This window comes from Pinus tabuliformis, chromosome 6, assembly GCF_031772625.1.
Source record: "Pinus tabuliformis cultivar Carrire ecotype Pingquan chromosome 6, CPIR1, whole genome shotgun sequence".
NCBI lineage: Eukaryota > Viridiplantae > Streptophyta > Pinopsida > Pinales > Pinaceae > Pinus > Pinus tabuliformis.
Genome location: NC_142292.1, coordinates 764,809,918 through 764,830,619, shown reverse-complemented (window position 1 = coordinate 764,830,619; position 20,702 = coordinate 764,809,918). Strand labels below are relative to the sequence as shown.

The following is a 20,702-nucleotide window of genomic DNA, read 5'->3' as shown; positions in this document are numbered from 1 at the left end:
GGAGATCGTGCACACTCATAGGGAGTGTAGCTTCAAAGAGAGCAACACTATGGAAGTGTTGAGATCTTTAGGTTCAAATGAGATGAGGCAAAGGCACTACTAAGATAGCATGGTTCATTCTATAAAGTAAGTTGTAGTGGCGGACACCGGATGGGCTAGTGTCGCAGGTGCTGATGATGAAGACTTCCTAGTGTTGGAAGTACATTCGTCGCTAAGAGGGAGTGTTGAGATTATTAGCTTGGGAGGTACTCCAAACCCTAGGCTATAGGGTTGTGGAGGAATTGGCACCACAAAGTGACGTGTGGGCTAAGAACCAAAGGGTGTGGGCTTTGCACCCAATCTTGTGGGTGTGAACTCATCTATGGTTTTGGACACTTAGGCACTTGGAGATTGTAGGGCACCCTTAAAGGAACAAGGGGTTGTCTGAAGGACCAAGAGAGGCCTTGTGCGTTAAGAGAAAATAATTTGTATGTGATTATGTGGGTGAATTTGTCTTAAGTTTCAAGGTGGCCTTGACTTGAGGAGACCATTTGAGAATGTTAGACGTCACCCTAAGGAATGATCTAAATAGGTCTGAGGAGGAGCCGCATTCCTCACCCAATCAAGTCACTTATTTCTCTTGTGAACACTGAAATAGGGGGTCGAGTCTGCAACCAAGAAGGAGAAAGGATCAAGTCTGATTAGGGTTGGTTTTGGGATTGTTTTGGGTTGTGGTTATGGAGGTAAAGGAAACAAGTAGAAGGACACTAGGCCACGACTTTTTAGGATGAAATATGAGCATGAAAACAATAGCAATCCCTCTCTAAAAGGCCGAGATTTCTGAAGTATTGTAGATGGACAAAATTATGATTCTAAGAAGGCCAAGTAGCCTACTTAGTATCCAAGGATAGGTCGCATTCATCTACAGTAGGAGAGAAGAAATCAGAGGTTGTTGGAGTGGTTTGGAGTTGGGTTGGATCTACTTCATGTTGCCCTAGTTAGGGATGATTACTTTAGAAAAAGCCTCGCTCAAATCCAAGGGTTTTGGAGAGCAGAAGTGGATGTGTTCAAGGAGGAAAAGTGCAAGATTGGTGTCCTAGTTTAGGACAATATTTGGAGTAACCAAAAGAACATTTTTGGGAGGGATGTGGTGGCTTGCTCCAAGCCCTAAGTACAATCACTTGAGAAGGAATTTGAGGACTATTAGAAGCGCAAAAGAAGGGATGCTTAGGACTAATCTTTGAAGGACAAAAGAACAAGGTCAAGGGAGCAATTTGACTAGCCCAAGTTTGTTGTTGAATGACTTTTGACAATGATAGGTGGCAACCATCCACTCCCTAAGTTTGCGTCATTAAAGCAGCACGAGTAGGCTATAGAGGGAAGAAGTCCCTAAGAGTTGTGTTCTTGAAGGACTATGGAGCAGCTAGAGAGCAAGAAGTCCCAAAGGAGTAGCAATGGTCAGTCTAGAGTTTTTCACAAACAGAGTTGTGTACAACTCAACAGAAGACCCTATGTCCTGGTTGTTGATGGACTAATGGAGTCGTGTTCAGTGACCTAAAGGAGCAAGATCTTTGATAGACGGAGATTGGTGTAGTTGTAGATCGGGAGCCAAAAGATCGGGCAAATGTGTTCAGGATACAACCAGTGAAGCTGTGAAGTGCACTAGATCAGCTAGTAGGTCAGTGTATCTTTTTCAGGGTAGTTTGGTGGTCAAAGTTGTTGACATCAAACACTAGTCTGTATTCATTGTATTAGTGATTGTATGAGAGCGATGAACCCTAGTACGAGAGTCTTAGACAATTGTATTACAGTTTGTTAATATAACGAAGTTGGGTTATTGAAAAAATTGTAAAAAGTTGTCTATATTTGTGCACTAATTGATTTATCTATTGTTTATATTTCGTTGTACAAAGTAGTTTGTTGTGGTATTTGGATTAGTGGTATAAGTGATTCTATGACCCTAACCTATATTCTAGTACCATGCAAAAACAACAGAACACCCAAAATCCTAGTGTTGTCTACTAGCACAATGGTTGATTGGTTGATGACTCAGTATTCTTGCTTGCTTAACCTTACCATCCTCCTCTCTAGGGCACATTGTGTGGGGTTGTGAGTGTGATGTGGACCAAATTAACATATAAATTTAAACATACCATTTTATGTATATCTCAAACCACTATTTAAGTGGTACTACCCGAGAACCATGCTAGAAGGAGAAAACGTCGAGCAAACAAATAATAATAACAATATTTTGTTGGAAAACAACATAACTCACCCATCCTCTGTGTTGCATCTACTTTTCCTAAGATATCTTATCCACTCGACCCTCCCAGACACTACAATTGTAGTCACTCGTTGCAAAAAGTAATATTATATATGAGATCATGAATAAATCATGGGAGCTTAAAGGATAAATATATAGAGCAATATATACATACCTAGCCTCCTTTGGCTAATATTATAATAGCGACAATCATGAAAAATAATCCTTGAACATGTGAACCCTAATGTAACATTTTCATTTCTTTCATATCAAATTTCTAGGAAAATCTTGAATCTCACACCCATGAACAAGATCATACTACCACGAAACCATGACAAAATGATAAATCATTGTGCAACTAACAAATATTTCATTGTATTAAAGGACAATAGTATTGTGTAGGAGAAAAGTATGCCTCACCCATCCTCCATGCCATGTTTGTAGAATGTCTGCATCTTCACCACCCGACCTTTGTAGACCACACAATTGTAGTTGTTCACTACATAAAAAAGATCAATATAGTTGACTATCAGAGCATAGATAAAACATATAATAATTTGAATAGTAAAAAACTAGAGCCACAAATTAGCGAAAAATACTTTTAAGTGACGTGCATTGCATGCAGATATCTTGAATTACCTTCATTTATGAACAATAACCTCAATTTTCTTTGTCTCCTTCCTTCATTTCCATTTCCGCACCCAACAAACGAAACCAATACCAAACTGCAAGAAACATTAAAGAAACAAAACAAAGCAAAGTACAACACACCCAACAAACAAAACGAAGACCAAACTATAAAAAACAAGAAAACAAAGACAAAATAAACGAAAACGAGTACAACACAGCATGGCCATGCTCAAACTCAACAAAACAAAACATGCAGACAAGAACAAAGAAAAATTGCAAACATCCCCTCCGCACATCATCTCTCCTGCAATGTGTTGTCCTCCGCTGAAAGGGGAAAAAGTGGGTTGAATAAGGTTAAAATACACATACAATTAGTAATGTTAAACTTATTTCAAAACCAATAATTGTTCATAATATGAAACACACCTCCCGTCGAGTTTGTTTTATAATGATGGACACTCTTTTGTATTCCACTTGCTTGTGGTCATCAAAACCAACCATCTACAAAAGATACACAATAAGATATTAGAATCATTATATAAGTTAAACTAAAGAGTGCACAATAATTAATCATAATAAGAAACACACCTTTCTTTGAGATTTTCATATAAAAGGAGAGAATCCATTTTGTATTTCATGTATTCATGCCCATTGGAACATGCCATCTGCAATAGATACACAATAAAATATTAGATTTCTAATAAAAGTCAAACTAGAGAGTTTGAAGGCATGAACTTCAACAAAAACAAATCATGTAAACAACAACAAACAAAAGTTGCAAACTTCCCCTTTGCACATTATCTCTATTGTAGTGTCCTCTCCTCTGCTGAAAGGAAAAAAAGTGGTGTCAATAAGGTTTAAATAAAGACACAGATAGTAATGGCAAGCATAATTCAAAACAAGTAATTATTCATAATTGCAAACATACCTTGTTAGAGTTTGCTATATAAAGATAAACATTCCATTTTGTATTACACTCGCTGATGCTCACCAGAACAAGCCATCTACAACACATACATAATAAGATATTAGAATCATTATACAAGTTAAACTGGAGAGTTGAATGCAACAATCAATCATAATCTGAAACATAACTAACTTTGAGCATTTTTATATAATGGGGGATCATCCATTTTTGTATTTTTGTATCAATGTTATCGCAAGATAAACAATACTTTTTGTAAGAGGGATCTAAGCATATTTAAACATATTGAACATGTTGAGATTGGTAACTTGCGAGGAATATTGAACATGTTGAGATTGGCAACTTGGGAGGTACTACAAACCCTAGGCTACAGGGTTGTGGAGGGATTGGCACCACAAAGTAACTTGTGGGCTAAGAACCCAAGCTTGTGGGTGTGAAACCGTGTATGGATTTGGACACTTAGCACTTGGAGATTGTAGGGGTTCCTTAAAGGAACAATGGTATGCTTGTAGCACCAATAGAGGCCATGTAGACATTTTGAGAAGGTTAGACGTCACCCCAAGGAATGATATAAATAGGAGTGAGGAGAAGCCTCATTCCTCACCCAATCAACACACTTATTCCTCATGTGAAGACTGAAATAGGAGGACGAGTCCGCAACCAAGAAGGAGAAAGTATCAAGTCTGGTTAGGGTTGGCTTTGGGACTGTTTTGGGTTGTGGTTATGCAGGTAAAGGCAACAAGTAGAAGGAGACTAGGCCGAGACTTTTGAGGACAAAACCTGAGCATGAAAACAGAAGCAAGATCTCTCTAATAGGCCGATATTTCTGAAGTATTGCATGTGGACGAAATTATGATTATTGGAGGGTCAAGTAGCGTACTTGATAGCCAACGATAGGCTGCATTCATCTACAATACCAGCAAAGAAATCAAAGGTTGTTGGAGTGGTTTGTAGGTAGGTTGGATCTGCTTCAGGTTGCACTAGTTAGGGTTGGGTTCTTTAGAAAAAGTCTCGCTCAGATCCAAGGGTTTTGGAGAGCAGAAGTGGACATCTACATGGAGGAAAGGTGTAGGATTGGTGTCCTAGTTTATGATAGTATTTGGAGGAGCCAAAAGAACAGTTTTGGGAGGGATTTAGTGGCTTGTTCCACAGTCATGCCCTAAGTAAAGTCACTTGAGAAGGAATTTGAGGATTGTTAGAAGGGGAAAAGGAGGGATGCTCAAGAAAAGGAGTTCAAGGGAGTAGTTTGACTAGCCCAAGTTTGTTGTTGACGAAGGACTTTTGAGAGTGATAGGTGGAAGCACTCCATGCCATAAGTTTGCCTCGTTGAAGCAGCACAAGTAGGCAACAAAGGAAACAAGTCCCTAAAAGTTGTGTTCTTGAAGGACAAAGGAACAACTAGTGGGCAAGAAGTCCCAAAGGAGCTGAGAAGCAGCAGTGGGCAATCTAGAGTTGTTCACAAACTGAGTTGTGAACAACTCAATAGAAGACCCTATGTCTTGGTTGTTCAAAGAATAATGATCATGTCTTGGTTGTTGAAACAATAATGATCAACTGGAGGGCAGATTGGAGCCGTGTTCAATCACCTAAAGGAGCAGTATCATTGATAGAGGCAGATTGGTGTTGTTGCAAATCGAGAGCCAAAGGGGCTAGTGGCGGATGTTAGAAGGGCTTGTGTCGCTGGTGATGGTGATGGAGACTTCCTAGTGTTGGAAGTACCTCCCTCGCTAAGAGGGAGTGTTGAGATTGGTAGCTTGGGAGGTACTCCAAACCCTAGGCTATGGGGTTGTGGAGGAATTGGCACCACAAAGTCAGTTGCGGGCTAAGAACCCAAGGATGTGGGCTTTGCACCCAAACTTGTGGGTGTGAAATATTGTATGGATTTGGACACTTAGGCACTTGGAGATTGTAGGGCACCCTTAAAGGAACAAGGGGCCATTTGAAGGACCAAGAGAGGCCTTGTGGTTTGAGAGAAAAGAATTTTTATGTGATTATGTGGGTGAATTTGTCGTAAGTTTCAAGTCGGCCTTAACTTGAGGAGACCATTTGAGAATGTTAGACGTCACTCTAAGGAATGATATAAATAGGACTGAGGAGGACCCTCATTCCTCACCCAATCAAGTCACTTATTTCTCATGTGAAGAATGAAATAGGGGGACGAGTCCGCAACCAAGAAGGAGAATGGATCAAGACTGGTTAGGGTTGGTTTTGGGACTGTTTTGGGTTGTGGTTATGCAAGTAAAGGAAACGAGTAGAAGAAGATTAGGCCGCAACCTTTTAGGATGAAATATGAGCATGAAAATAGAAGCAATCTCCCTCTAACAGCCGAGATTTTTGAAGTATTGCAAGTGGACGAAATTATGATTCCTAGAGGGCCAAGTAGCGTACTTAGTATCCAAGGATAGGCCACATTCATTTACAGTAGGAGAGAAGAAATCAAAGGTTGTTGGAGTGGTTTGCAAGTGGGTTGGATCTACTTCAAGTTGCCCTAGTTAGGGATGACTTCTTCAAAAAAAGTCTTGCCCAAATCCAAGGGTTTTGAAGAGCAGAAGTGAATGTCTACAAGGAGGAAAAGTGCAAGATTGGTGTCCTAGTTTAGGACAGTATTTGGAGAAGCCATACGAACAGTTTTGGAGGGATGTAGTGGCTTGCTCCAAGCCCTAAGTATAGTCACTTGAGAAGGAATTTGAGGACTGTTAGAAGTGCATAAGAAGGAATGCTTAGGACTGATCTTTGAAGGACAAATGGAGGAGAACATGGGAGCAATTTGACTAGCCCAAGTTTGTTGTTGAAGGACTTTTGATAGTGATAGGTGGCAGCCATCCATTCCCTATATTTGCCTCATTGAAACTGAATTGTGTACAACTCAACAGAAGACCCTATTTCGTGGTTGTTGATGGATTAATGATCAGCTAGAGGGAAGAATGGAGTCAGGTTCAGTGACCTAAAGGAGCAAGATCATTGATAGAGGCAGATTGGTGTTGTTGCAGACCGGGAGCCAATGGATCGGGTATGTGTGTTCAGGATACGACCAGTGGAGCTGTGAAGTGCACTAGATCAGCTAGTAGGTAGGTGTATCTTGTTAAGGGTAGATTGGTGGTCAAAGTTATTGACATCAAGGCCTAGTTTTTATTCCTTGTATCAGTTATTGTATGATAGCGACGATCCCTGGTATAGGAGCCCTAGACAGTTGTATTACAGTTTGTTAATATAAAGAAGTTGGGTTACCAAAAAAATTGTAAAAAGTTGTCTATATTTGTGCACTAATTGACTTATTGTTGTCTATATTTCATTGTGCAAAGTAGTTTGTTGTGGTATTTGGATTGGTAGCGTCAATTTTTCTAAGACCCTAACCTAGATTCCAGTACTGTGGAAAAACAACAAAACACCCAAAATCCTACTATTGTCTACTAGCACAATGGTTGATGGGTTGAAGGCTCAGTATGCTTGCTTGCTCGACCTTACCATCCTCCTCTCTAGGGCACGTTGTGTGGGGGTGTGCATGTGATGTGGAGCAAATTAGCATATAAATTTAAACATTCCATTTTACATATATCTCAAACCACTATTTAAGTGGTACTACCCAAGAACCAGGCTAGAAGGAGAAAACGTTTAGTAAACAAATAATAATAACAATATTTTGTTGGAAAACAACATGACTCACTCTACCCTCCCAGACACTACAATTGTAGTCACTCGTTGCATAAAATAATATTATATATGAGATCATGAATAAATCATGGGAACTTAAAGGATAAATATATAGAGCGATGAATCAACCATACACATACCTACCCTCCTTTGGCTAATATTATAACAACGACAATATTATCCAAGATTGGAGGGATGTGCATGTGTTGTGTTTGAATGAGGAGGATGAGTACTTGAAGGACTAAGTTGCAGTGATGATGGTCGTGTTCGACCACAACTCAGAATGACCTTGTAGGACACAAGAGCAGTAACAGGTTGAGCCAATGGAGACCATGCAAACTCAGAGGGAATCTAGCTTCAAAGGGAGCAACCCTATGGAAGTGTTGAGATATTTAGGTTCAGATGAGATGAGGCAAAGGCACTACTGAGATAGCATGGTTCATTCTATAAAGTAAGTTGTAGTGGCGGACACTGGATGGGCTAGTGTCGCAGTTACTGATGATGAAGACTTCCTAGTGTTGGAAGTACATTCGTCGCTAAGAGGGAGTGTTGAAATTATTAGCTTGGGAGGTACTCCAAACCCTAGGCTATAGGGTTGTGGAGGAATTGGCACCACAAAGTCACTTGTGGGTTAAGAACCCAAGGGTGTGGAATTTGCACCAAAGCTTGTGGGAGTGAAACTGTGTACGGATTTGGACACTTGGCACTTGGAGATTCTAGGGCACCATTAAAGGAACAAGGGGCACTTGGAGATTCTAGGGCACCATTAAAGGAACAAGGGGCACTTGTAGCACTAAGAGAGACCTTGTGGGTTGAGAGAAAAGTATTTTTGTGTGACTATGTGGGTGAATTTATCTTAAGTTTCATGTCGGCCTTGACTTGAGGAGACCATTTGAGAATGTTAGACGTCACCCTAAGGAATGATATAAATAGGAGTGAGGAGGAGCCTCATTCCTCACCCAATCAAGTCACTTATTTGTCATGTGAAGACTGAAAGAGGAGGTCGAGTCTGCAAATAAGAAGTAGAAAGGATCATGTTTGGTTAGGGTTGGTATTGGGATTGTTTTGGGTTGTGGTTATGCAGGTAAAGGCAACAAGTAGGAGACTAGGCCGCGACTTTTGAGGACGAAATATGAGCATGAAAACGGAAGCAATCTCTCTCTAACAGGGCGATATTTCTGAAGTATTGAACGTGGATGAAATTATGATTCTTGGAGGATCAACTAACCTACTTAGTAGCCAAGGATAGGCCGCATTCATCTATAGTAGGAGAGAAGAAATCAGAGGTTGTCGGAGTGGTTTGCAACTAGGTTGGATCTACTTCAGGTTGCCCTAGTTAGAGATGCGTTCTTCAGGAAAAAGTCTCGCTCAAATCCAAGGGTTTTGGAGGGCAGAAGTGGATGTCTACAAGTAGGAAAAGTGTAGAATTAGTGTCCTAGTTTAGGACAGTATTTGAAGCAGCCAAAGAATAGTTTTGGGAGGGATGTAGTGGCTTGCTCCCAACCCTAAGTACAGTCACTTGAGAAGGAATTTGAGGACTGTTAGAAGGGCATAAGAAGAGATACTTAGGACTGATCTTTGAAGGACAAAAAGGGGAGGTCACGGGAGCAGTTTGACTAGCCCAAATTTGTTGTTGAAGGACGACTTTTGATAGTGATAGGTGGGAGCCATCCATTCCCTAAGTTTGCCTCGATGAAGCAGCACAGGTAGGCAATAGAGGGAAGAAGTCCCTAAGAGTTGTGTTCTTGAAGGACTAAGGAGCAGCTAGTGGGCAAGTAGACCCAAAGGAGCTGAGGAGCAGCAGTGGGCAATCTAGAGTTGTTCGCAAATGGAGTTGCATACAACACAATAGAAGACCCTTGGTTGTTGATGGACTAATGATCAACAAGAGGGTAGATTGGAGCCATGTTCAGTGACCCAAGGTTTTGAGTGAGATAGTAAATTCTAAGGTTTATGTGAGTGATGTCACCCAAGGGTGGTTGGGGACATTACAAGTGGTATCAGAGCCTCGGTTTCAACACGAGGGCATTACAAGTGGTATCAAAGCCTCGATTTCAACACAGTGACGTTACAAGTGGTATCATAGCCTCAGTTTAAACACTAAGGCCACATGGGCTAGCCACTGTGAGCATAGAAGTGAAATTGCAAAGTGGTACTACAAACAATTTGACAAAACGTATGCACGAGATGTGATGTCTTGGGAGACAGCGATGGAGTTGCATTTGCACTCCCACATGTCCTGTATTTACACTAGATATATCCTTTAGTCCCAAAGACCTACTTTTGTGGTCACCCAGGGACATTAATAAAATTTCATTTCATTTCTACCTCATATTCAGATCAACAATCCCAGTAAGCCAAAGGTGGCAATGTTGAGAATGCACGCAAAGTGTTTGATAAAATGCATGAGCGAAATGTCTATTCTAGGATGCTAATGATCGGTGAATATGTTCACTAGGGACATTGTGAAGAAGCATTAAAACTCTTTTCCCGAATGAAATAAGACAAAGGTATGTTGTTTAATCAGTCCACAGTAGTTAGTGTGGTTTGGGCTTGTGCTAAAATAGCAAGGTTGTAATTTGGTAAATTAGTTCATGCCCATGTAATAAAAATTGGCTTTCAATCATGTGTAATCGTGGCGACTGCCCTTATTGATATGTACGCTAAACTGGGGCCAGCGAAGATGCATGCCAAGTGTTTGACAAAATACCTAAAAAAAACATGTTTTCATGGACTGCGATAATTTCAGAATATGTTAAGCATGGATATGGGGAAGAGGTCTTTAAATTATTTAAAGGATTACTCCTTGCAGGAGTGAAGCCAAACTACTTCACTTTTTCCAACATTCTTAGTGTGGGTTTAGTGCTAGATTCTTTAGAACAAGGCACGCAGGTTCATGCATAGATAATCAAAACTAGCTTTGATTCATATCTTTTTGTGGGGAATGCTCTTGTTGACATGTATGCAAAATTGGGTCGCATGGTAGATGCAAACTCACTGTTTGGCAATATGTCTGAACTAGACATGGTCTCATGGAACTCAATGATAGCAGGATATGCTGACAATAGTTTTGGAGTGGATGTTTTCCAACTTGTTTTCTTCTTATGAGGAGGCAGCTTCTCAACAGGTTTGGCAAGATGCCATGGTGGAGGAGTATTCCTCTATGATGAAGAATGATGTCTGGGAGGTTGTTCCACGACCTGAGGGGAAACCAGTAGTTGGATCCAAGTGGGTGTACAAGTTGAAACATGGAGCAGATGGGAATGTGGAGATGTTCAAGGGCATGGTTTGTGGCCAAGGGCTTCTCACAGATTGAGGGCATAAACTATAAGGAGACTTTTGCCCTAGTAGTATAGTATTCATTCATCAAGACTATTATGCCACTTGCAGCACAAATGGGGTGGAAGGTCCACTAGATGGATGTGAAGACAATCTTCCTCAATGGAGTTATTGAGGAAGAGATCTATATAGAGCACCCAAAGGGGTTCAAGGAGTTCAGCAGAGACACACATGTGTAGGCTGAAGAGAGCTCTTTATGGGTTCAAGCAGGCTCCAAGAGCATGGTACACTCAAATTGATAGCTAACTTCGAGGATTAGGCTTCACTAAGAGTGAGGCAGATGCCAACCTATACTACATCATGGTTGAAGGGTTTCCGCTCATTCTAGTTCTCTATGTCGAAGACCTTATACTAACTGGGGATGAGAGCTTGATCCAGGATTGCAAGGAGGACCTTGCAAGGGAGTTTGAGATAAAGGATATGGGGCTTATGCACTATTTCCTTGGCTTGGAGGTTTAGCAGGGTGATGGTGAGATCTACGTGGGACAGGGCAAGTACAGAGAAAGGATTCTCTAGAGATTTCATATGCAGGATTGCAGGCCTATGGACACACCTCTAGTCACAAACTAGAGGAAGGTGGATGCTAGCAAAGGACAACGAGTGGATCCTACATTATACAAGCAGCTCATTGGGTAATTGATGTACTTGGTCAACACATGATCTGATATTTGTTTTACAGACAACTAGTTGAGTGAGTTCATGGTGGAACCGACCAAAGTGCATTGGGTTGTTGCAAATTTGTGTTCAGATACCTCAGAGGTACATCAGACTATGGATTGTGGTACAGATAGGTTGATGGAGTGAGGCTTGAAGGCTTCACAAATGCAGATTGGGTAGGGAGCTCCACAAACAAGAAGAGTTGGGTTGTTGCAAATTTGTGTTCAGATACCTCAGAGGTACATCGGACTATGGATTGTGGTACAGATAGGTTGATGGAGTGAGGCTTGAGGGCTTCACAAATGCAGATTGGGTAGGGAGCTCCACAAACAAGAAGAGTACTTCAGGTGGCATCTTCAACATTGGGTCAGCAGCAGTTTCTTAGTACAACAGGAAACAAAAAACAGTTGCACTCAGTTCAACAGAGGCTGAGTACATGGTTGCTAGTCAAGCAACTTGCGAGGCTATTTGGATGAGGAAGTTACTTGTGGGACTTTTCAGACAAAGGATGGAGCCTACCATGATACATTGTGATAATCAGAGTTGCATTAAGCTCTCTGAGAACCCAATGTTTCATGATCGCTCAAAGCATATCGAGATTCGGTATCACCATCTTAGAGATTATGAGTTCCAGTGATGAGGACAAGTTCAAAACGCAGTTTGACTAGTGCAAGTTTGTGGAGGACCGAGTTATCTGTCCTCTAGAGAGTTAAATTGGGAACTAAAAGAACAAATGGAGTTAGCCTCATAAATTTTAGGAGGATCCAGTTAACTAAGTGTGTTGACTTTTGTTAAATAGAAAATCGCCAGTTCAACTCCTAATTTAGAAACTCACTAACAATAGCCAAATCAGATTTGCTTATACGGATATCGAAGGCACACTTTGTATTCATCATTCTTGAGCATGAGTTTGTGAGCAAAAGAGCTTGTGGAGGAACGAGCCAAGAGTTTCTTGTGCGAGTTATAGTGGAGAGAATTTCTTCTTGGATGTGCGCATAGAAATAGGGGAAATCCCTATTTAATAGGAGCTCAACCAACGCTAGGAAAAAGGGGCCTATTTCCTAAGGATTTGCACTAGGAAATAGGAGCATCTAGTGCGCATAGCAGGAGGAGGAAGAATAGCATATTGCAGGTTGCTTCAAGCCTAGACTAAGGCTGAGAGATCAAATTGTATTCTCTATTGAAGCGGGGTTATTTGTGAGAGATCTATTGCTCAGTTTTCCTCAATAAAATTCTAAAGCAAGGGTTTTCCCTGTTGGGTTCCCTAGAAAAATTGTGTTGTTTTTGTGTGAATTTGTACATCTTATTTATGTTCTATCCCGTTGTTATTTGGTAGAGAAATTTTGTGTCTATGTGAAAAGAAAACTTGTTTTCAAACTATTCATCTAGCAGATCAGAATTTCATGGAAAATCTGCAAAACCCCACAAGGGGGAAAACCCTTTGAAATTCTTCTTCTTATTAGATTGTCATAAAATGTTCAACAAAGAGAGAGTACAATGTTCCAATTCTTTAATCACAAAACTACCCAGCGAAACAAACCAAACAATATTCAAGAGATGATCCCAACAACAACACTGATTAGAAATCAAAATTCCAAGCCTGCAGCCAACAATCAGAGTTTGTGGTCAACTATCATCAAAATCATAGATCCCAGCCACCACGAAGCTAGTGATCATGTGTGCGGATGCAATGCTCCAGCCGCAGGGAGTACCCTTTCATGCGTGCGGCTATAGCTGAGATTATCCTATTCCAACCCTACGATTACAGACCAAAAACCCTTCCTCACATGTGCGAGCTCAAACCCTGCAAATTAGAACCTGTATGAACCAATTTCCGCGAACCAACTTCAGACTTGTGCGAGCCAAACCAAAGAAGAAAGAAGAAGAAGATGCTTAATGATGATCTCTAAATGAGGTTCACTTAACTTGTATTTGTAGGCTTCCAAGGGTGTCTAATTTCTCTTTAAAGTCGACCTGTACTTTTGTGCACATGTGGGTTTCCATATTAAAAATGTAATTTTCCTTAACCAAATTGAATTCTTCCAAGGGATAGGAGGGGTCTTTCTTGATTAGGAAGGTTGTACAAAGGTGGGAATTTGTCCCTGAGCTATCAAATTAACACAGTTATCAGTGAAGATAGAATGAGTTGGAGCTTCAGTCATTGATTGAAGTAAGGACAAGTTGTGACTCTAGTTATGATTGGAGAGAGAACCAATTTGATCTCAGTTAACTTGTCAACCACACGAGTTATGATTTTGTCCTTGCCAATTTCAGCATGGAGTCATGGACTGAATCTATAAAAGAAGGACAGAGGCACAAAGGTTAATCATATTGAGTGCACAAGTTTGTGTGAGATCTCTTCGGTTATGGAGTGTGTATCTTCGAGGAGCTAGTGCACAATATTGAGGAGACTTCCTTGTAGGAGAATTACATTAGGATTTAGGAGTTGCATTCTAAAGAATAGGAGGTATTGTGCGCTAGGAAATAGGAGGCCTAACACACACAGAAATAGCGCCAGGCAGATTTCAAGGGGTCAGCATAATTGCAGGGTGGTTCAGGCTAGTATAGCAGAGAACAGAAGTGTTCTCAGTTGAACAGACTGCCCTGTATTTGATTCAATTGCTCAAGACCAATAAAAGACCACATCAAGGAGATAGGTTTTTCCCTATTGGGTTTCTTGAGAAAAGTAATTGTGTAAATTTGTGTGTTGTATTTTTATATCTGTGTCTATTTCACTGCTCTTAAGTTGTTAAGAAATTATGTATTTTTCCCTATTGGGTTTCCTGAGAAAAGTAATTGTGTAAATTTGTGTGTTGTATTTTTATATCTATGTGTCTATTTCGTTGCTCATAAGTTGTTAAGAAATTATGTATCTTGGAGAAAAGTAAACTAGTTCAGCTTTTAGAAAATCAACTAAGTAGTTGCAAAATTTCATGGAGAATTAACATGGTATCAGAGCAGATATCAATATAAAGACCAGCACCAAGTTGATCATTAGTGAAGAGCGCAGATCAAAGTTTTGAAGAAGCAATTCTTGGGATAAGCAAGATGTCGGTTCAAGGACTGAGGGCAGATCATTGTTTAGAGGGAGTGTGCAAGGGAGATCATACTTGCCAAGCATGCATCCCTTGCACACTCTCGTGCATCCCTTTACAAGATTGGAGTGTGCAAGGGATGCACGCTTGGCAAGAATGCCAAGTTATCTTTCCAAGGTTGAGGCAACAGAGCCAAAGGGATTTTGGAGTTGTTGTATTCAGATGTATGCAAGCCCTTCTCTTCTCCATCACTTATGAGACACGGGTGTTACTTTCATAGATGATTATTCTCGAAAAACTTGGATATTTTTTATGAAGAAGGATGAGGTCTTAACCAAGTTCATGGAGTTCAAGGCCTTGGTAGAAAACTAGACTGGGAAGAAGATCAAAGCAATGAGAAGTGACAATGGTGGGGAATATATCTCCAATGAATTTGAGGACTTGTGTGCCAAGGAGGGCAATAGGAGAGAGTTGATAACACGCCATACACCTCAGCAAAATAGGGTGGCTAAGAGGAAGAACCAAAGCATAGTTGGAGTGGCCAACGCCATGTTGCATGATCAGGGACTGCCTATGTTCCTATGGGCAAAGGCATGCAACACTATAGTATTTCTGCAAAACAACAGTCCACACAGGGTGCTTGGACAAGTTACACTAGAGGAAGCTTTCACAAGGAAGAAGCCTAATGTTCCATACTTTCGTATCTTTTGTTGGATAGAGTTGTCACTAATGAGAGTATGACAACAAACCCTAGGTGCATTGTTGAAGTTGAACCTCCAAGTGAGGAGTGATAATGGTGGGGAATATATCTCCAATGAATTTGAGGTCTTGTGTGCCAAGGAGGGCAATAGGAGAGAGCTAATGACACCCCATACCCCTCAGCAGAATAGGGTGGCTAAGAGGAAGAACCGCAGCATAGTTGGAGCGGCCAAGGCCATGTTGCATGATCAAGGACTGCATATGTTCCCATGGGCAGAGGCATGCAACATTGCAGTATTCTGCAAAACAAGAGTCCACACAGGGTGCTTGGACGAGTTACACTAGAGGAGGCTTTCCTAGGGAAGAAGCCTGATGTTTCACACTTTTGTATCCTTTGTTGGATAGAGTTGTCACTAATGTCAATATGACAACAAACCCTAGGTGTGCATTGTTGAAGTTGAACCTACAAAAAAACCCTGGGTGTTGAAAGCAAACCCTAACTCTAAAGTACATTGATGGAAAGGTGTTGATGGCAAACCCTAGAAGGTTGGTTGGAAAGCCCTAAAATTGTTGAAGAGTATGTATTGACATTTATATGGAAGCAAGCCTAGGTGTATGGAAGATGACCTAAGCATGAAGTATATGTCAGTGGGGCACTTCAAGAATAAAGACATGTTGATGTTGGAGCAAACCCTAGGAGGAAGCACTAAAGCATATGCCATGATCAGAATTTGGAAGGAGAGATCTTCCAAGAAAGACTGTCACATAAGGGTCCTATTCTATCATTAGAGACAGTATCATCCACCATGAATACAATGTATGCTATTATACTACTTGTGTGTGGATTGATGATCATGAGGCATTCATGGATACAGATGTTGCAAGGAAGGATATTTTCCTTAGGAAGACTTTAGATGGCAACATGAAGATCAAGAATTGACTATGTGGATTGTTGTGAGTGAGATGTTGGCAGTGATTTCCAGAAAAGTTGGTAGTTCTTTTTCAAGAGTCAAACCTTCTGTTCTATATTGTCTTAGTACATTAGAGCATGCTTGGAAAGAGATGGTTGAAACCCTTTCAGATCTTGTTAGTACTACAAAAGATATTTTGGATGTTGAACCTACAAAATTTGGCAAGACCATCTCAAAAACATATTAGATCGGACCCTTGAAAAATGTTGTTTATTCAATAAATGTCAAAAATTATGCACAGGTCGGCTCCAAATAGATATGTCGGCTCTCCTTAACCAACAAACATGTCTTTTCAACATGTTCAAACAACTATAAGTACTTAGTTAGACTCGTCCATTTCAAAATCAGTTCAATTAAGCAACTTGTATATGAGGAAAGAACGAATAGAAGATTAGAAGGACGAACATAGAAGGATTGTTTTCTATGGTTAAGTTCAGAATTACATTACTGTCTTGTGAGGAAATACTTGGACAAAGATCTTGTTCTATTCAAACCCTTTGGACAAAGACACAAACTCGGATCTGTGGACAAATAAAAATTGCAAACGTTCAAAAAAAAGGGCAAGTCCAAGGACTGGACGTAGGACATTATTGGGATGTTTTTGTTTGATATGTTTCCTATGGTATCTCTGTGACAGCCGTACCTCAGATGTGTGCTTTAAAGAAGGGTCGAGACCTTGTTTGTGGAGAAGGACGTGGTCAATTGAGGGTTGAGTCTCCTTATGGTATAGCGCAATAGTTTTCGGGACTGTGAGTAAGGTAGCACAACATATAAAGGTATGATATGTGACTGAGGTAACCCTAGTCGTAGAAGACTGTAAATTAGGCTGAAACTCCATTCAAGTTGTGCCCAGAACTGTGATTCCTTTAGAGTTGTGCTGAAGTTTCCGAGTAAAGCAAGACATTTTTTTATTTTCCCTAACTTCTATCACATTAAAGAAGCAAGTGGTCAAATAATGGGCAAATTTGTGTGTCCTAGCTCAGTGATTTGGGTATAATAGATAAGTGATAAGAAGGGAGAGTTGTAGACCCTAAGAACAATATCAATTGGAATAGCTAAAGTACTATTGGAGAGCAGATTGTTGAGCCTTAGTAACAATCATCCCTGGATAAGCAATGTAGCAGTCCTTGTGTGCACAGTCCTAGTATCTTCTAGAGCAACCTTAAAGACCTTTTGTGGAGACCTACCTTAAGCAATCGTGAAGACAAGTGGACAGAGAAGATCTCAAGCTAACCAGTGATAAGTTCTTGAAGGCATTTTCAAGCAGCTTCTTGGAAGGTATTTTTGAGGCACCCTTGAAGACTGTTTGAAGCACTTCCAAAAGTCAACCGATGAGAATTGGAAGCAGTCTTTTACACATGCTCTTGGTGTTCTTTGAAGCAGTCCTAAAGACTTTTGAAGCAGCTGTGAACTTTGAAACTTGTTTGGAGCACACTTTGGAGATCACTCTTGCAGCACCTTTGATGTCACATTTTGGAGCAGCATTGTTGAAGCTCTAGTGATGTAACTTTGCAGAAGTACATCTGAAGCAGATGAAGAGTCTTGGAGACACTTTATAAGTGGACCTTTGACGCACTCGTGTAGCAGACATTTGAAGAAGTAGCATTGAAGACATCCTAGAAGCATTATTGTAGAGTATTATTGGAGGAGATTTTTTAAGTCTTGTTGAAGTAGCCCTTGGAAGACTTGAAGCAACCTTTTAGCCACCTTGAAGAACTAAGCATTATTGAGGATGACCTTGATGGACTAACCCTAGGATCATTTTGGAGAATTTGTTGAAGCAAACCTACCCCGGGAACATTTTGGAGACTTTGTTGAAGCAAACCTACCCCTGGAGCATTTTGGAGAATCTTTTGAAGCAAACCTAGGAGTTTTCATTGTTGGATCAGAAACATTCTTAAAGATGATCATTCAGGATTTGTTGCAGAAGATATTGGAAGCCTTAAAGAACCAATAAAGCCACAATGAAGATTTGAAGCAGAGGGTTGGAGTCCTCAAGAAGACCAAGTTGGAGCCTGAACCAACTAAGAGGGTTGGAGCCCTAGAGGATTGGAGTCCTCAAGAAGACCAAGTTGGTGCTTGGCGAAGTACAAGTTGGAGCCTAGTGGATTGAAGATTGGAGTCTTCATCTAGGGTTGGAGCCCTGTGGAATTATTGTACAGTTTGAAATTTGAATATTGTAAAAGAGGATTGGAGTCCTCATTGTTTTTATTAATAATTATTTTGATATAAATATTTTTTTGTGTTATGTTTTAAGTGATCTTATCTGGCATAAAAATAACAATTGTAAAAGAAATAATGATTCACCCCCCTCTCAGAATTTCCAACATCTTTGGCACAAAAGTTTACTGCCATGTGTCCAAATATAGCAGGAAGAAGCTGGAGCCCACAGCAAAAAAGGGCATTTTCATGGGTTACAATGAGACATCTTTGGCATACAGGGTGTATGTTCCATCACTTAAGAAGACAGTTATCAGGCGGGACATGAGGATTGAGGAGGACAAAGCTCTGAGGGAATCCTTAGAGCGAGATCAAGTTGGAGTACCTAAGGAGGAGTTATTCGCTCCCAAAGAGGAGACTTAGCCAGGATCACAAATTGAGTCTTAGCCAAGTGGCAAGAGGGTCGCACAACAGGATGAGGAGGAGGAGAGACCAGGATGAGAGCAAAGAGGTACCCAGTTAGAGACTCTTGGCACAGGAAGGAAGAGAGCCAAGTGGGCTAACATGTTGATTCAGGAGGCCCGAGAGCGTGTTGAAGCTCCTAGCTCTATGTTCAAGCAGAGCAAGCAGCCACAGAGGTACACCTCGTATATGCCACTGATGACAGAGTTGGACACAAATCCTTCTCAACAGGTTTGGCAAGATGCCATGATGGAGGAATAGTCCTCTGTCATGAAGAACGATGTTTGGGAGATTGTGCCACGACCAGAGGGCAAATCAGTAGTAGGCTCGCGTTGGGTGTACAAGGTGAAACATGGAGCAGATGGGAGTGTGAAGTATAAGGACAAGTTTGTGGCCAAGGAATTCTCACAAATTGAGGGCATAAACTATGATGAGATGTTTGCCCCAATAGCATGGTATTCATCCATCAAGACTATTTTGGCACTTGCAGCACGGATGGGGTGGAAGATCCACCAGATGGACGTGAAGACAACATTCCTCAATGAAGTGATTGAGGAGGAGATTTATATGGAGCAACCAGAGGGGTTTGAGCAGTTCAGCAAAGACACACATGTTTGTAGGCTAAAGAGGGTTCTTTATGGGCTCAAGTAGGCTCCAAGAGTATGGTACACTCATATTGACAGTTACCTTCGAGGATTGGGCTTCACTAAAAGTGACGCAGATCCCAGCCTATATGACATCATGGTTGGAGGGCTTCCACTCATTCTAACGCTCTATGTTGGCAATCTTATACTGATTGGAGCAAATAGCCTGATTTACGATTGCAAAGCAGACCTTGCAAGGGAATTGAGATGAAGGATATAGGGCTTATGCACTATTTCCTTGGATTGGAGGTTTGCCAGAGTGATGGTGAGGTCTTCTTGTGACAGGGCAAGTACACGCAAGATATTCTCAGGAGGTTTCATATGCAGGATTGCAGGCCCATGGCCACGCCTCTAGTCACAAACTAGAGGAAGGTGGATGCTAGCAGAGCAGAGAGTAGATGCTACATTATACAGGAAGCTCATCGGGTCATTGATGTATTTGGTCAACACACTACCTGATATTTGTTTTGCAGTAAACTAGCTGAGTCAATTCATTATGGAACCGACCAAAGTTCATCGGGTTGCTGCGAAGCACATTTTAAGGTATCTCAGAGGCACAACAGATTATGGCTTGTTGTACAAACAGGTTGATGGAGTGAGGCTTGAGGGCTTCATAGATGCAGATTGGGCAAGGTGCTCCACAAATCGAAAGAGTACCTTAGGTTGCGTCTTCAACATTGGGTAAGTAGTTGTTTCCTGGTTTAGCAGGAAGCAAAGATCAATTGCACTTAGTCCAGCAGAGGCCGAGTACATGTCTGCCAGTTTGGCAGCATTCGAAGCTATCTGGATGAGGAAGTTGCTTGTGGGCCTTTTCAGAAAGGGGATGGAACCTATTGTGATACATTATGACAATCAAAGTTGCATTAAGCTCTCTGAAAATCTAGTGTTTCATGATCACTCAAGGCATATTGAGATTAGGTATCATCATCTCAGAGATTGTGTGCAAAAAGGGATAGTAAAGTTATCGTACATTCCAATAGAGGAGCAAACAGCAGATATCTTGGCCAAGGCATTGGCAAGAAGAAATTTCATCTATTTCAGAGACAAGAATCCCTTCCTCGCTAAGAGGGATTATTGAAAAGTGTAGCAAGTGGAAGGTCTTCTTTGGCTCATGCCTTAGCCAGAAAGACCACGATTTGTCTTTCCTTGACCATGGAGCGAGTTCATCGACATGCTAAGTTTATTTTCAGTTTGCAGGAATGATACTCACAAGTTCATGCATAGTGTTTGAGGATCAGTTAAGTGGATCCTTCTTTAGTTTGACTACAGAATCGACTGGAAGTTATG

The 20,702-nt window shown here is 41.0% G+C and overlaps 1 long non-coding RNA gene across 3 annotated transcripts in view; it reads right to left on the bottom strand.

The window, feature by feature from the left end:
* Nucleotides 1–2,662: 2,662 nt before the first annotated feature.
* LOC149260960 (uncharacterized) overlaps nucleotides 2,663–20,702 on the bottom strand; it is a 35,948-nt gene continuing 17,908 nt past the window's right edge. For 2 of the 3 annotated variants that reach the window (XR_016248366.1, XR_016248367.1), the window contains exons 5-9: nucleotides 3,801–3,876; nucleotides 3,461–3,698; nucleotides 3,299–3,373; nucleotides 2,882–3,196; nucleotides 2,663–2,741 (exon numbers count right to left, since the gene is read on the bottom strand). This is a non-coding gene — a long non-coding RNA (uncharacterized LOC149260960). The remainder of the gene's footprint in view (nucleotides 2,742–2,881; nucleotides 3,197–3,298; nucleotides 3,374–3,460; nucleotides 3,699–3,800; nucleotides 3,877–20,702) is intronic. The other variant, XR_016248368.1, reaches the window with a different exon arrangement.